The sequence below is a fragment of the Pseudophryne corroboree genome, chromosome 10, assembly GCF_028390025.1.
Source record: "Pseudophryne corroboree isolate aPseCor3 chromosome 10, aPseCor3.hap2, whole genome shotgun sequence".
Classification (NCBI taxonomy): domain Eukaryota; kingdom Metazoa; phylum Chordata; class Amphibia; order Anura; family Myobatrachidae; genus Pseudophryne; species Pseudophryne corroboree.
Window position 1 is genome coordinate 6,609,697 of NC_086453.1, and position 14,591 is coordinate 6,624,287.

The window sequence follows — 14,591 nt, forward strand, 5'->3', positions numbered from 1 at the left end:
GAAGAGATGTTGAATGTCCGGATTATTCTCACCTTAGTAAGTACCGTCCCAAATCAGTCCCTGGTGGTCCTGGCCCTCACACCAACGCGTTTCGACTGTAGAAGTCTTTTTCAAGGTGTGTACTGAGGGTACCGGTGCCATTATTTATACCCCCTGACAGGAAGTCATGTGGTGGGGGTGTGGTTACAAAATATTCCAATACATCATGTTGTACATAAAATTACAATAAATTCTCATGATAGAGGATGACAAAATATTAAAATCATGTAAAACGCTAACCGCATCCTAGAAATAATAACAGAACAGAGAGAAATAGGTTTTGGAGAAATCGTCGCGTCACTTCCGGTATTTGGAACGCACGTGGTCCCGGAAGTGACGTCGTGATAATATTCAGAAGGTAGTGTGTTTCCGTGGAGAAATAGGGTGATGGTAACACGGAATATATTATGTGTTATATGGGGAAGAGGTAGTGGTGAGCCACTCATTATTAATTGGAGTGTCCCCAGCAACTGGGTTTCGTCCGGCCTTAATAGCGGCGGTGGAACGCATGAGCCGGAAGTGGCGTACATGCGTTCCACCTGATGGTGACGTCACTTCCGGTCGCGAATACCCGCGTAAAAGCGTTATCTGTGCAAGGTGGTGGAACGCATGTACCGGAGGTAACGTACATGCGTTCCACCTGGGGGGATTGGCATACCAGGGAAGACGATGTAAAGTATAATGCGTTCCAGATACTATAAGTGGAACGCACTCAAACCCGGAAGTAACCGGAAAAATCACGAGCGCTCTCTAAGGGAAAGGAAAAGGCATATTACATTAAGTGAAGTGAAGTTGCATTGGCGGAAGTATTCTAACAGAGAGCAATATTTCAGAGTGAATAACTAGAAGAAGATGAAAGTCTGGTTATCTAAAAGACAGTATAAAAACAAGATTATGTGTTTTGAGGCAAGATAAAACATGATTACAAAAAATAGGCAAGATAAAACATGATTACAAAAAATAGTAAAATATGTCTATTTGTAAAAATATACATATGTAAAAATAAAAATAAAAATAAAATTATAGTTTATAGTGCAGAGATTCGAAAATAGATGGATGGGAATGGTCCCATACAGGAATAATGGTCTGAATGGGTGGAGGGGAGTAAAGATGGCCATATGATTAATTGAACTCTGTCCGAGAGTGAAGTAAAAACTCTAATAATGTGGCTTGTGGGTGGTGTAGAACTGGATCAGATGGTTCATGGGTAGTCCAAGGTGCTTAAAGAAACCATTTTGTTTCGAATTCAAGATTAAGGCCTTTAGGTTTCAAGGTACCTAGGTTAAAAATGCTCCGCATTTCAGTTTGAGCAAGTCTTTCCTCGGTATTTCCCTTTCTCCAGTTTCCTGCCACTGCTTGGATGCCGCAAAATAGTGTTATCTCTGATGGTTTGCAGTCATGTTCCTCCTTGAAGTGGGCCGAGATTCCATGCGTGAGAAGACCCTTTTTTATATTCCTGAGGTGCTCACTCATTCTTTCCTTCAGTTTTCTGGTCGTTCTACCAACGTATTGTTTGTTGCATTTACATTGTACTAGGTATACGACATTTTTGCTGTCACACGTAATAAATTCTTTAATGTTGTATTTTTTCTGGTTGCTGGTGGATGTATAGCTGGTTATGGTGGGTGTGTTGCTTTTACAGTTGCGGCACATTTGACACTGTCCGCACCTATAGAAGCCCTTGTTTTTAATGGTGATTGTTCTCTTAGGGGTCTCCAGTGCACTTTTCACAAGATGTTTGCGTAGATTATTGGCCTTTCGGTATATAAATCTTGGTTTATTCGATATGTATTGTTTGAGTATGGGATCTTGGAGTAATAGTCCCCAGTTTTTTCTTATGATATGCTCCAGTCCCTTATACTGGCTACTGTATTTAGTGATGAAAGTAACCGTATTAGTATCACTTCTCCTGTCTTCCGTAGCTGCGGTTGGTCGAATCATAAGCTCCCTGTCAGCTTGCTGGTATTTTTCGTATGGCGAGTCCAGTAATTTGGTTCCATACCCTTTTTTCTGAAATTGTTTTTTCATGGAAGTGCCTTGGTTGTGATAATCCTGTAATTTGGAGCAATTCTTTCTTATCCTATGGAACTGACTACCAGGTACTGATGATAGCCAATTCGGATGGTGATTGCTGTTTATAGGGATAAATGAATTACAGTCCGTGGGTTTGGTATATGTTTTAGTCTGTATCGTGCCTTCTTCTATAAATATGGAAAGATCGAGAAAATTGACGGATTCGGTGCTCTTCTGGTATGTGAGTTTTATATTTCTATGGTTGGTATTCAAAAATTCACAGAAGGCATCCAGTTGAGTTGGATCTCCCCTCCAGATGAAGAGGATATCATCTATATAGCGTTTCCATAGCACCAGGTTCGCCCCGAATTCATGGTCACCGAAGACTGTTTTTTCTTCCCAATGAGCCATGAAGAGGTTGGCGTAACTAGGGGCGAGCCTGGTGCCCATGGCTGTGCCATGCAGTTGAAGGTAGAATGAATTGTCGAACCAGAAAAAATTATTGGTTAAAATAAATTCAATACTTTCCAAAACAAAGGTTTTACGATCATGGTTCATGGAATCTGCTTCTAGAAAATGCGATGTTGCTTCCAAGCCGTGTTGATGACTAATGGCCGTATAAAGAGAGGTGACATCCGCTGTGACAAGAATGCATTCCGATGACCAACTGATGAGATTTAATTCCTGCAGAACTGCTGTAGAGTCTTTGAGATAGGATCTGGTATTTTGTGCAAGAGGCTGTAGGATATGGTCTATGTACTGGGATAGATTGGAAGTGATTGATTCTGTGCCGGCTACTATAGGTCGGCCTGGTGGATGCGTGTTGTCTTTATGGATTTTGGGAAGAGTGTAAATGACTGGTAGCGATGGATGTGGGATGGTGATATAGTCCCGTTCTTTCTCAGTAATAACTTTTTTTCTTTCATATTTGGTCAGTAGATCTGTCATTCTTTTTGACGTTGTCTCAGATGGATTCCCTCTGAGTTTCTTATAAGTTCTCCCATCGTTCAGTTGTCTCTCGATCTCCTTCTTGTATTCCTCTACATTTTGGATGACCACTGCGCCCCCTTTATCCGCCGGTTTGATGACGATCATGTGATTGTCTTGGAGGCTCTTTAGGGCCTCTCTTTCTCCTTTTGTCATATTGGGTTTGGTTATATTTTTGAATGTAGTGTTTTCAAGTTCATCCTTTACAATTCGTTCGAAGCTCTCAATAAAACATCCCTTCTTAAAGGTAGGAAAAAAGGTTGACTTAGGTTTGAATATTGAGGTGCCTTGGTCATTGGTGCTAGAGGCAGTATCCTGGTCGTGGAAGAATTTTTTTAAGGTCAACTTCCTTATGAATCGTTGTAGATCGATGTAGGCCTCAAATTTGTCCAGATTACTGGAAGGGGTGTATTTCAATCCTTTTTGGAGAACATTTTCCTCATCTTTAGTGAGGACGTGATTGCTGAGGTTGTAGATCTTGGTGAAAGTGGTCTCTTGGTTGTTACTCTCTGTCTCCTCAATTTCTATAATACTATCAGTCCTGGTTGAAGTGGTGGTCTTTTTCTTTTTATGGTGAGTTGATCGATGTTTTTTGGATGAGTTCTTTCCTCGTCTTCCTCTCCTTGTTATCGTCTTATGTTTTGGCGGCTCCTGCTTTCCTCTAAAAAAACTTCGTTGTTGTCTTCATTTCTCCTGTGGGAGTAGGATCTATGGGGTGGTCTTCTCTTAGTTTCTGGGGTGTCGTGTCTTCTGGTATATTCCGAGGGTCTGCCTTCACGTTGATTCCTATCCTCGATGGTTCGATAGTGGGGGTGTCTTGGATTGTATCTATCCTGAAAAGACATTCCTTCCCGTGATTGTACACTGGCCACCAGGGACTGGGCTCTGTATTGTACACTGGCCACCAGGTACCGGGCTCTGTATAGTACACTGGCCACCAGGGAGTGATCTCTGTATTATACACTGGTCATCGGGGCCCGGGCTCTGTATTGTACACTGGTCATCAGGGACCGGGCTCTGTATTGTACACTGGCCACCAGTGACCAGGCTCTGTATTGTACACTGGTCATCAGGGACCGGGCTCTGTATTGTACACTGGCCACCAGGGACCGGGCTCTGCAATGTACACTGGTCATCAGGGACCGGGCTCTGTATTGTACACTGGCCCCCACAACCGGGCTCTGTATTGTACATTGGCCACCAGGGACCGGGCTCTGTATTGTACACTGGCCACCAGGGACCGGGCTCTGTATTGTACACTGGCCACCAGGGACCGGGCTCTGTATTGTACACTGGCCACCAGGGACCGGGCTCTGTATTGTACACTGGCCACCAGGGACCAGGCTCTGTATTGTACACTGGCCACCAGGGACCGGGCTCTGTATAGTATACTGGTCATCAGGGACCGGGCTCTGTATTGTACACTGGCCACCAGGGACCTGGCTCTGCAATGTACACTGGTCATCAGGGACCGGGCTCTGTATTGTAAACTGGCCACCAGTGACCGGGCTCTGTATTGTACACTGGCCACCAGGGACCGGGCTCTGTATTGTACACTGGCCACCAGGGACCGGGCTCTGTATTGTACATTGGCCACCAGGGACCGGGCTCTGCAATGTACACTGGTCATCAGGGACCGGGCTCTGTATAGTACACTGCCACCAGGGACCGGGCTCTGTATTGTACACTGGCCACCAGGGACCGGGCTCTGTATTGTACACTGGCCACCAGGGACCGGGCTCTGTATTGTACACTGGCCACCAGGGACCTGGCTCTGCAATGTACACTGGTCATCAGGGACCGGGCTCTGTATTGTAAACTGGCCACCAGGGACCGGGCTCTGCAATGTACACTGGTCATCAGGGACCGGGCTCTGTATTGTACACTGGCCACCAGGGACCAGGCTCTGTATTGTACACTGGCAACCGGGACCGGGCACTGTATTGTACACTGGCCACCAGGGACCGGGCACTGTATTGTACACTGGCCACCAGTGACCAGGCTCTGTATTGTACACTGGTCATCAGGGACCGGGCTCTGTATTGTACACTGGCCACCAGGGACCGGGCTCTGCAATGTACACTGGTCATCAGGGACCGGGCTCTGTATTGTACACTGGCCACCAGGGACCGGGCTCTGTATTGTACATTGGCCACCAGGGACCGGGCTCTGTATTGTACACTGGCCACCAGGGACCGGGCTCTGTATTGTACACTGGCCACCAGGGACCGGGCTCTGTATTGTACACTGGCCACCAGGGACCGGGCTCTGTATTGTACACTGGCCACCAGGGACCAGGCTCTGTATTGTACACTGGCCACCAGGGACCGGGCTCTGTATAGTATACTGGTCATCAGGGACCGGGCTCTGTATTGTACACTGGCCACCAGGGACCTGGCTCTGCAATGTACACTGATCATCAGGGACCGGGCTCTGTATTGTAAACTGGCCACCAGGGACCGGGCTCTGTATTGTACACTGGCCACCAGGGACCGGGCTCTGTATTGTACACTGGCCACCAGGGACCGGGCTCTGTATTGTACATTGGCCACCAGGGACCGGGCTCTGCAATGTACACTGGTCATCAGGGACCGGGCTCTGTATAGTACACTGCCACCAGGGACCGGGCTCTGTATTGTACACTGGCCACCAGGGACCGGGCTCTGTATTGTACACTGGCCACCAGGGACCGGGCTCTGTATTGTACACTGGCCACCAGGGACCTGGCTCTGCAATGTACACTGGTCATCAGGGACCGGGCTCTGTATTGTAAACTGGCCACCAGGGACCGGGCTCTGCAATGTACACTGGTCATCAGGGACCGGGCTCTGTATTGTACACTGGCCACCAGGGACCAGGCTCTGTATTGTACACTGGCCACCAGGGACCGGGCACTGTATTGTACACTGGCCACCAGGGACCGGGCTCTGTATTGTACACTGGCCACCAGGGACCGGGCTCTGTATTGTACACTGGCCACCAGGGACCGGGCTCTGTATTGTACACTGGCCACCAGGGACCGGGCTCTGTATTGTACACTGGACACCAGGGACCGGGCTCTGTATTGTACACTGGCCACCAGGGACCGGGCTCTGTATAGTATACTGGTCATCAGGGACCGGGCTCTGTATTGTACACTGGCCACCAGGGACCGGGCTCTGCAATGTACACTGGTCATCAGGGACCGGGCTCTGTATTGTACACTGGCCACCAGGGACCGGGCTCTGTATTGTACATTGGCCACCAGGGACCGGGCTCTGTATTGTACACTGGCCACCAGGGACCGGGCTCTGTATTGTACATTGGCCACCAGGGACCGGGCTCTGCAATGTACACTGGTCATCAGGGACCGGGCTCTGTATTGTACACTGGCCACCAGGGACCGGGCACTGTATTGTACACTGGCCACCAGGGACCGGGCACTGTATTGTACACTGGCCACCAGGGACCGGGCTCTGTATTGTACACTGGCCACCAGGGACCAGGCTCTGTATTGTACACTGGCCACCAGGGACCGGGCTCTGTATTGTACACTGTCCACCAGGGACCGGGCTCTGTATTGTACACTGGTCATCAGGGACCGGGCTCTGCAATGTACACTGGTCATCAGGGACCGGGCTCTGTATTGTACACTGGCCACCAGGGACCGGGCTCTGTATTGTACACTGGCCACCAGGGACCGGGCACTGTATTGTACACTGGCCACCAGGGACCGGGCTCTGTATTGTACACTGGCCACCAGGGACCGGGCTCTGTATTGTACACTGGCCACCAGGGACCGGGCTCTGTATTGTACACTGGCCACCAGGGACTGGGCTCTGTATTGTACACTGGCCACCAGGGACCGGGCTCTGTATTGTACACTGGCCACCAGGGACCGGGATCTGTATAGTATACTGGTCATCAGGGACCGGGCTCTGTATTGTACACTGGCCACCAGGGACCGGGCTCTGTATTTTACACTGGCCACCAGGGACCGGGCTCTGTATTGTACACTGGCCACCAGGGACCGGGCTCTGTATAGTATACTGGTCATCAGGGACCGGGCTCTGTATTGTACACTGGTCATCAGGGACCGGGCTCTGTATTGTACACTGGTCATCAGGGACCGGGCTCTGTATTGTACACTGGTCATCAGGGACCGGGCTCTGTATTGTACACTGGCCACCATGGACCGGGCTCTGTATTGTACACTGGCCACTAGGGACCGGGCTCTGTATTTTACACTGGCCACCAGGGACCGGGCTCTGTATTGTACACTGACCACCAGGGACTGGGCTCTGTATTGTACACTGGCCACTAGGGACCGGGCTCTGTATTGTACACTTGCCACCAGGGACCAGGCTCTGTATTGTACACTGGCCACTAGGGACTGGGCTCTGTATTGTACACTGGCCACCAGGTACTGGGCTCTGTATTTTACACTGGCCACCAGGGTCCGGGCTCTGTATTGTACACTTACCACCAGGGACCGGGCTCTGTATTGTACTGGCCACTAGGGACAGGGCTCTGTATTGTACACTGGCCACCAGCGACCGGGCTCTGTATTGTACCCTGGCCACCAGGGACTGATCTCTGTATTGTACACTGGCCACCAGGGACTGGGCGCTACACATGTTGAGTGGCCTCACCCTGTGCTGGGCGGGACTTGGCATGCTGAGTGGCCTCACACTGTGCTGGGCGGGACTTGGCATGCTGAGTGGCCTCACCCTGTGCTGGGCGGGACTTGGCATGCTGAGTGGCCTGGCCCTGTGCTGGGCGGGACTTGGCATGCTGAGTGGCTTCACCCTGTGCTGGGAGGGACTTGGCATGCTGAGTGGCCTGGCCCTGTGCTGGGCGGGACTTGGCATGCTGAGTGGCCTTGCCCTGTGCTGGGTGGGACTTGGCATGCTGAGTGGCCTTGCCCTGTGCTGGGCGGGACTTGGCATGCTGAGTGGCCTGGCCCTGTGCTGGGCGGGACTTGGCATGCTGAGTGGCCTCACCCTGTGCTGGGCGGGACTTGGCATGCTGAGTGGCCTCACCCTGTGCTGGGCAGGACTTGGCATGCTGAGTGGCCTCACCCTGTGCTGGGTGGGACTTGGCATGCTGAGTGGCCTCACCCTGTGCTGAGCGGGACTTGGCATGCTGCGTGGCCTGGCCCTGTGCTGGGCGGGACTTGGCATGCTGAGTGGCCTCACCCTGTGCTGGGCGGGACTTGGCATGCTGAGTGGCCTCGCCCTATGCTGGGCGGGACTTGGCATACTGAGTGGCCTTGCCCTGTGCTGGGCGGTCCCCAGTATGCGATTATGGCCCTCATTCCGAGTTGATCGCACGTAGCAACTTTTTGCTGCTCGTGCGATCAGCTAGACGCCGCCTATGGGGGAGTGTATATCTGTATAGCAGGGTGCGATCACCTAATCTCCGCCTATGGGGGAGTGTATATCTGCATAGCAGGGTGCGATCAGCTAGACGCCGCCTATGGGGGAGTGTATATCTGCATAGCAGGGTGCGATCGCTTGTGCAGCCCTGCTAGGCTGAAAAAGTTTCCTGCAAAACAAGACCAGGGTCAGACCTACACACCCTGTGCGACGGATCCAGCGATGATGGTGAGGGCATTGACGTCAGACATCCGCCCTTTAAACGCCTGGACACGCCTGCGTTCGGATCTCCACGCCCGGAAAACGGTGAGTAAGCGCCCCAGAACGCCTCCCCACCATCAATCTTCTTGCAATTGCGCTAGCGATCATGTTCTTCTTTCTTCTGGTCGTTGCGGGCAACGACGCGTGTGCGCATTGCCGACCCGTTTGCACCACAGCGAAGAACCGCTGTGCTGCAAACGGGTCGGAATGATCCCGTATATCAGTAGCAGTTTTTGTGTTTTTTGCAAAACTACTGCTGACTCCTAATAACCCCTTTGTCCTGGGCCGGTATCGCTGGGAGGCACGAGGCTCGCGCAGCGGTTATTCTTTTTGATAAATTACAGAAAATACCGTGTAAGAAATGGTGCCTGCGGTGTGACAGACCAGGACGCAGCGGCTCTGATAGACGTCCCACTGTTAGTAACACCTGCCCATCTATCTCTCCTCTTCCTCCTCCTAGGAGGGGCGCTGCAGGTGAATAGTGACATGAATCCGCTAATGAGTGCAGCTCGTTATGCTCTGCACCTGCAGTAAATGAGTGCAGCTCGTTATGCTCTGCACCTGCAGTAAATGAGTGCAGCTCGTTATGCTCTGCACCTGCAGTAAATGATTGCAGCTCGTTATGCTCTGCACCTGCAGTAAATGATTGCAGCTCGTTATGCTCTGCACCTGCAGTAAATGAGAGCAGCTCGTTATGCTCTGCACCTGCAGTAAATGATTGCAGCTCGTTATGCTCTGCACCTGCAGTAAATGATTGCAGCTCGTTATGCTCTGCACCTGCAGTAAATGATTGCAGCTCGTTATGCTCTGCACCTGCAGTAAATGAGAGCAGGGAGGGGAATCTATAAGGATATCCCTCTGGCTGGCTGCTGTGCAGTGCTACATGGATGAGGGTCTCTGATCTGGTGAGTGCCCCCACTATATGCTGTAATGATTACACCTATACCACTGTGGTGTGCTTAGTACCTATGGGCATGTTTCCCTTTATGTCAGCCTCTGTTGTGCTGTATATTTCCATGCCTTTGCTGTGTAGATGGCGGTACTCCTATTGCTGAGAGCAGCGGAGGTACTCTGGTGTATTAGCCTTTGTCAGTGGGTCTCCAGTCCTCTAGTACTACCAACAGGTCATGTTTTCTGGGTGCCTTTAATCATGCACAGGTGAGTTCATCTATGTTGCTGCGTCAGTATTTATATCGCCTGCTTCCACAGAAGGAAATCCTCAAAACATGACCTGTTTGGGGTTAGTATGCTGGTATATTGCATGTAGTTGGGGTAATTGCTGTATGTCAGGTGAGTTATGCGGTAGCTCGTTATTCTCATTATCACTACTGAAGTCTGGATTCTCTGTTCCTGACATGAAGGGGATTACTGCTCCTGAGCTGGGTGTAATCTGGCTGTAGGTGTACCTACCCTGGCCATATACACTGTGTGGGCAGCCTGTGTGTGTGTACCCTGGTATCTGGCTGTAGGTGTACCTACCCCAATCATCTACACTGTGTGGGCAGCCTGTGTGTGTGTACCCTGGTATCTGGCTGTAGGTGTACCTACCCCGGCCATCTGTACTGTGTGGGCAGCCTGTGTGTGTACCCTGGTATCTGGCTGTAGGTGTACCAACCCCAATCATCTACACTGTGTGGGCAGCCTGTGTGTGTGTACCCTGGTATCTGGCTGTAGGTGTACCTACCCCGGCCATCTGTACTGTGTGGGCAGCCTGTGTGTGTACCCTGGTATCTGGCTGTAGGTGTACCAACCCCAATCATCTACACTGTGTGGGCAGCCTGTGTGTGTGTACCCTGGTATCTGGCTGTAGGTGTACCAACCCCAATCATCTACTCTGTGTGGGCAGCCTGTGTGTGTGTACCCTGGTATCTGGCTGTAGGTGTACCTACCCCGGCCATCTGTACTGTGTGGGCAGCCTGTGTGTGTTACCCTGGTATCTGGCTGTAGGTGTACCTACCCCGGCCATCTACACTGTGTGGGCAGCCTGTATGTGTTACCCTGGTATCTGGCTGCAGGTGTACCTACCCCGGCCATCTACACTGTGTGGGCAGCCTGTATGTGTGTTACCCTGGTATCTGGCTGTAGGTGTACCTACCCCGGCCATATACACTGTGTGGGCAGCCTGTGTGTGTTACCCTGGTATCTGGCTGTAGGTGTACCTACCCCGGCCATCTACACTGTGTGGCAGCCTGTGTGTGTTACCCTGGTATCTGGCTGTAGGTGTACCTACCCCGATCTACACTGTGTGGCAGCCTGTGTGTGTGTACCCTGGTATCTGGCTGTAGGTGTACCTACCCTGGCCATCTGTACTGTGTGGGCAGCCTGTGTGTGTTACCCTGGTATCTGGCTGTAGGTGTACCTACCCCGGCCATCTACACTGTGTGGGCAGCCTGTATGTGTGTTACCCTGGTATCTGGCTGCAGGTGTACCTACCCCGGCCATCTACACTGTGTGGGCAGCCTGTATGTGTGTTACCCTGGTATCTGGCTGTAGGTGTACCTACCCCGGCCATATACACTGTGTGGGCAGCCTGTGTGTGTTACCCTGGTATCTGGCTGTAGGTGTACCTACCCTGGCCATCTACACTGTGTGGTAGCCTGTGTGTGTTACCCTGGTATCTGGCTGTAGGTGTACCTACCCCGGCCATCTACACTGTGTGGGCAGCCTGTATGTGTTACCCTGGTATCTGGCTGTAGGTGTACCTACCCCGGCCATATACACTGTGTGGCAGCCTGTGTGTGTTACCCTGGTATCTGGCTGTAGGTGTACCTACCCCGACCATCTACACTGTGTGGGCAGCCTGTATGTGTGTTACCCTGGTATCTGGCTGTAGGTGTACCTACCCCGGCCATATACACTGTGTGGGCAGCCTGTGTGTGTTACCCTGGTATCTGGCTGTAGGTGTACCTACCCCGGCCATCTACACTGTGTGGGTAGCCTGTGTGTGTTACCCTGGTATCTGGCTGTAGGTGTACCTACCCCGACCATCTACACTGTGTGTGCAGCCTGTGTGTGTTACCCTGGTATCTGGCTGTAGGTGTACCTACCCCGGCTATCTAGACTGTGTGGCAGCCTGTGTGTGTTACCCTGGTATCTGGCTGTAGGTGTACCTACCCCGGCCATCTACACTGTGTGGGCAGCCTGTGTGTGTGTTACCCTGGTATCTGGCTGTAGGTGTACCTACCCCGGCCATCTACACTGTGTGGGCAGCCTGTGTACCCTGGTATCTGGCTGTAGGTGTACCTACCCCGGCCATCTACACTGTGTGGGCAGCCTGTGTGTGTTACCCTGGTATCTGGCTGTAGGTGTACCTACCCCGGCCATCTACACTGTGTGGCAGCCTGTGTGTTACCCTGGTATCTGGCTGTAGGTGTACCTACCCCGATTATCTACACTGTGTGGGCAGCTTGTGTGTGTGTGTGTGTACCCTGGTATCTGGCTGTAGGTGTACCTACCCCGACCATCTGTACTGTGTGGGCAGCCTGTGTGTTACCCTGGTATCTGGCTGTAGGTGTACCTACCCCGGCCATCTACACTGTGTGGGCAGCCTGTGTGTGTACCCTGGTATCTGGCTGTAGGTGTACCTACCCCGATTATCTACACTGTGTGGGCAGGTTGTGTGTGTGTGTACCCTGGTATCTGGCTGTAGGTGTACCTACCCCGACCATCTGTACTGTGTGGGCAGCCTGTGTGTTACCCTGGTATCTGGCTGTAGGTGTACCTACCCCGGCCATCTACACTGTGTGGGCAGCCTGTGTGTTACCCTGGTATCTGGCTGTAGGTGTACCTACCCCGGCCATCTACACTGTGTGGGCAGCCTGTGTGTGCGTTACCCTGGTATCTGGCTGTAGGTGTACCTACCCCGGCCATCTACACTGTGTGGGCAGCCTGTGTGTGTACCCTGGTATCTGGCTGTAGGTGTACCTACCCCGACCATCTACACTGTGTGGGCAGCCTGTATGTGTGTTACCCTGGTATCTGGCTGTAGGTGTACCTACCCCGGCCATCTGTACTGTGTGGGCAGCCTGTATGTGTGTTACCCTGGTATCTGGCTGTAGGTGTACCTACCCCGACCATCTGTACTGTGTGGGCAGCCTGTATGTGTGTTACCCTGGTATCTGGCTGTAGGTGTACCTACCCCGGCCATCTACACTGTGTGGGCAGCCTGTGTGGTACCCTGGTATCTGGCTGTAGGTGTACCTACCCCGGCCATCTACACTGTGTGGGCAGCCTGTGTGTTACCCTGGTATCTGGCTGTAGGTGTACCTACCCCGGCCATCTACACTGTGTGGGCAGCTTGTGTGTGTGTACCCTGGTATCTGGCTGTAGGTGTACCTACCCCGACCATCTGTACTGTGTGGGCAGCCTGTGTGTGTTACCCTGGTATCTGGCTGTAGGTGTACCTACCCCGGCCATCTACACTGTGTGGGCAGCCTGTGTGTTACCCTGGTATCTGGCTGTAGGTGTACCTACCCCGGCCATCTACACTGTGTGGGCAGCCTGTGTGTGTTACCCTGGTATCTGGCTGTAGGTGTACCTACCCCGGCCATCTACACTGTGTGGGCAGCCTGTGTGTGTGTTACCCTGGTATCTGGCTGTAGGTGTACCTACCCCGGCCATCTGTACTGTGTGGGCAGCCTGTATGTGTGTTACCCTGGTATCTGGCTGTAGGTGTACCTACCCCGGCCATCTACACTGTGTGGGCAGCCTGTGTGTGTTACCCTGGTATCTGGCTGTAGGTGTACCTACCCCGACCATCTACACTGTGTGGGCAGCCTGTGTGTGTGTGTGTTACCCTGGTATCTGGCTGTAGGTGTACCTACCCCGGCCATCTACACTGTGTGGGCAGCCTATGTGTGTGTTACCCTGGTATCTGGCTGTAGGTGTACCTACCCCGGCCATCTACACTGTGTGGGCAGCCTGTGTGTGTTACCCTGGTATCTGGCTGTAGGTGTACCTACCCCGGCCATCTACACTGTGTGGGGCAGCCTGTATGTGTGTTACCCTGGTATCTGGCTGTAGGTGTACCTACCCCGGCCATCTGTACTGTGTGGGCAGCCTGTATGTGTGTTACCCTGGTATCTGGCTGTAGGTGTACCTACCCCGGCCATCTACACTGTGTGGGTAGCCTGTGTGTGTTACCCTGGTATCTGGCTGTAGGTGTACCTACCCCGGCCATCTACACTGTGTGGGTAGCCTGTGTGTGTTACCCTGGTATCTGGCTGTAGGTGTACCTACCCCGACCATCTACACTGTGTGTGCAGCCTGTGTGTGTTACCCTGGTATCTGGCTGTAGGTGTACCTACCCCGGCCATCTACACTGTGTGGGCAGCCTGTGTGTGTGTTACCCTGGTATCTGGCTGTAGGTGTACCTACCCCGGCCATCTACACTGTGTGGGCAGCCTGTGTGTACCCTGGTATCTGGCTGTAGGTGTACCTACCCCGGCCATCTACACTGTGTGGGCAGCCTGTGTGTGTTACCCTGGTATCTGGCTGTAGGTGTACCTACCCCGGCCATCTACACTGTGTGGCAGCCTGTGTGTTACCCTGGTATCTGGCTGTAGGTGTACCTACCCCGATTATCTACACTGTGTGGGCAGCTTGTGTGTGTGTGTACCCTGGTATCTGGCTGTAGGTGTACCTACCCCGACCATCTGTACTGTGTGGGCAGCCTGTGTGTTACCCTGGTATCTGGCTGTAGGTGTACCTACCCCGGCCATCTACACTGTGTGGGCAGCCTGTGTGTGTTACCCTGGTATCTGGCTGTAGGTGTACCTACCCCGGCCATCTACACTGTGTGGGCAGCCTGTGTGTGTACCCTGGTATCTGGCTGTAGGTGTACCTACCCCGATTATCTACACTGTGTGGGCAGCTTGTGTGTGTGTGTGTGTGTACCCTGGTATCTGGCTGTAGGTGTACCTACCCCGACCATCT

General features: G+C 52.4%; 1 protein-coding gene across 2 annotated transcripts in view; it reads left to right on the forward strand.

Annotated features, from left to right (window-relative positions):
- The first annotated feature begins 9,473 nt into the window (after window positions 1–9,473).
- Window positions 9,474–14,591, forward strand: part of ECE1 (endothelin converting enzyme 1) — a 155,199-nt gene continuing 150,081 nt past the window's right edge. Inside the window, exon 1 of one of the 2 annotated variants that reach the window (XM_063942052.1) lies at window positions 9,474–9,562. The gene's annotated coding sequence lies outside the window, so the exon portion shown is untranslated. The remainder of the gene's footprint in view (window positions 9,563–14,591) is intronic. The other variant, XM_063942053.1, reaches the window with a different exon arrangement.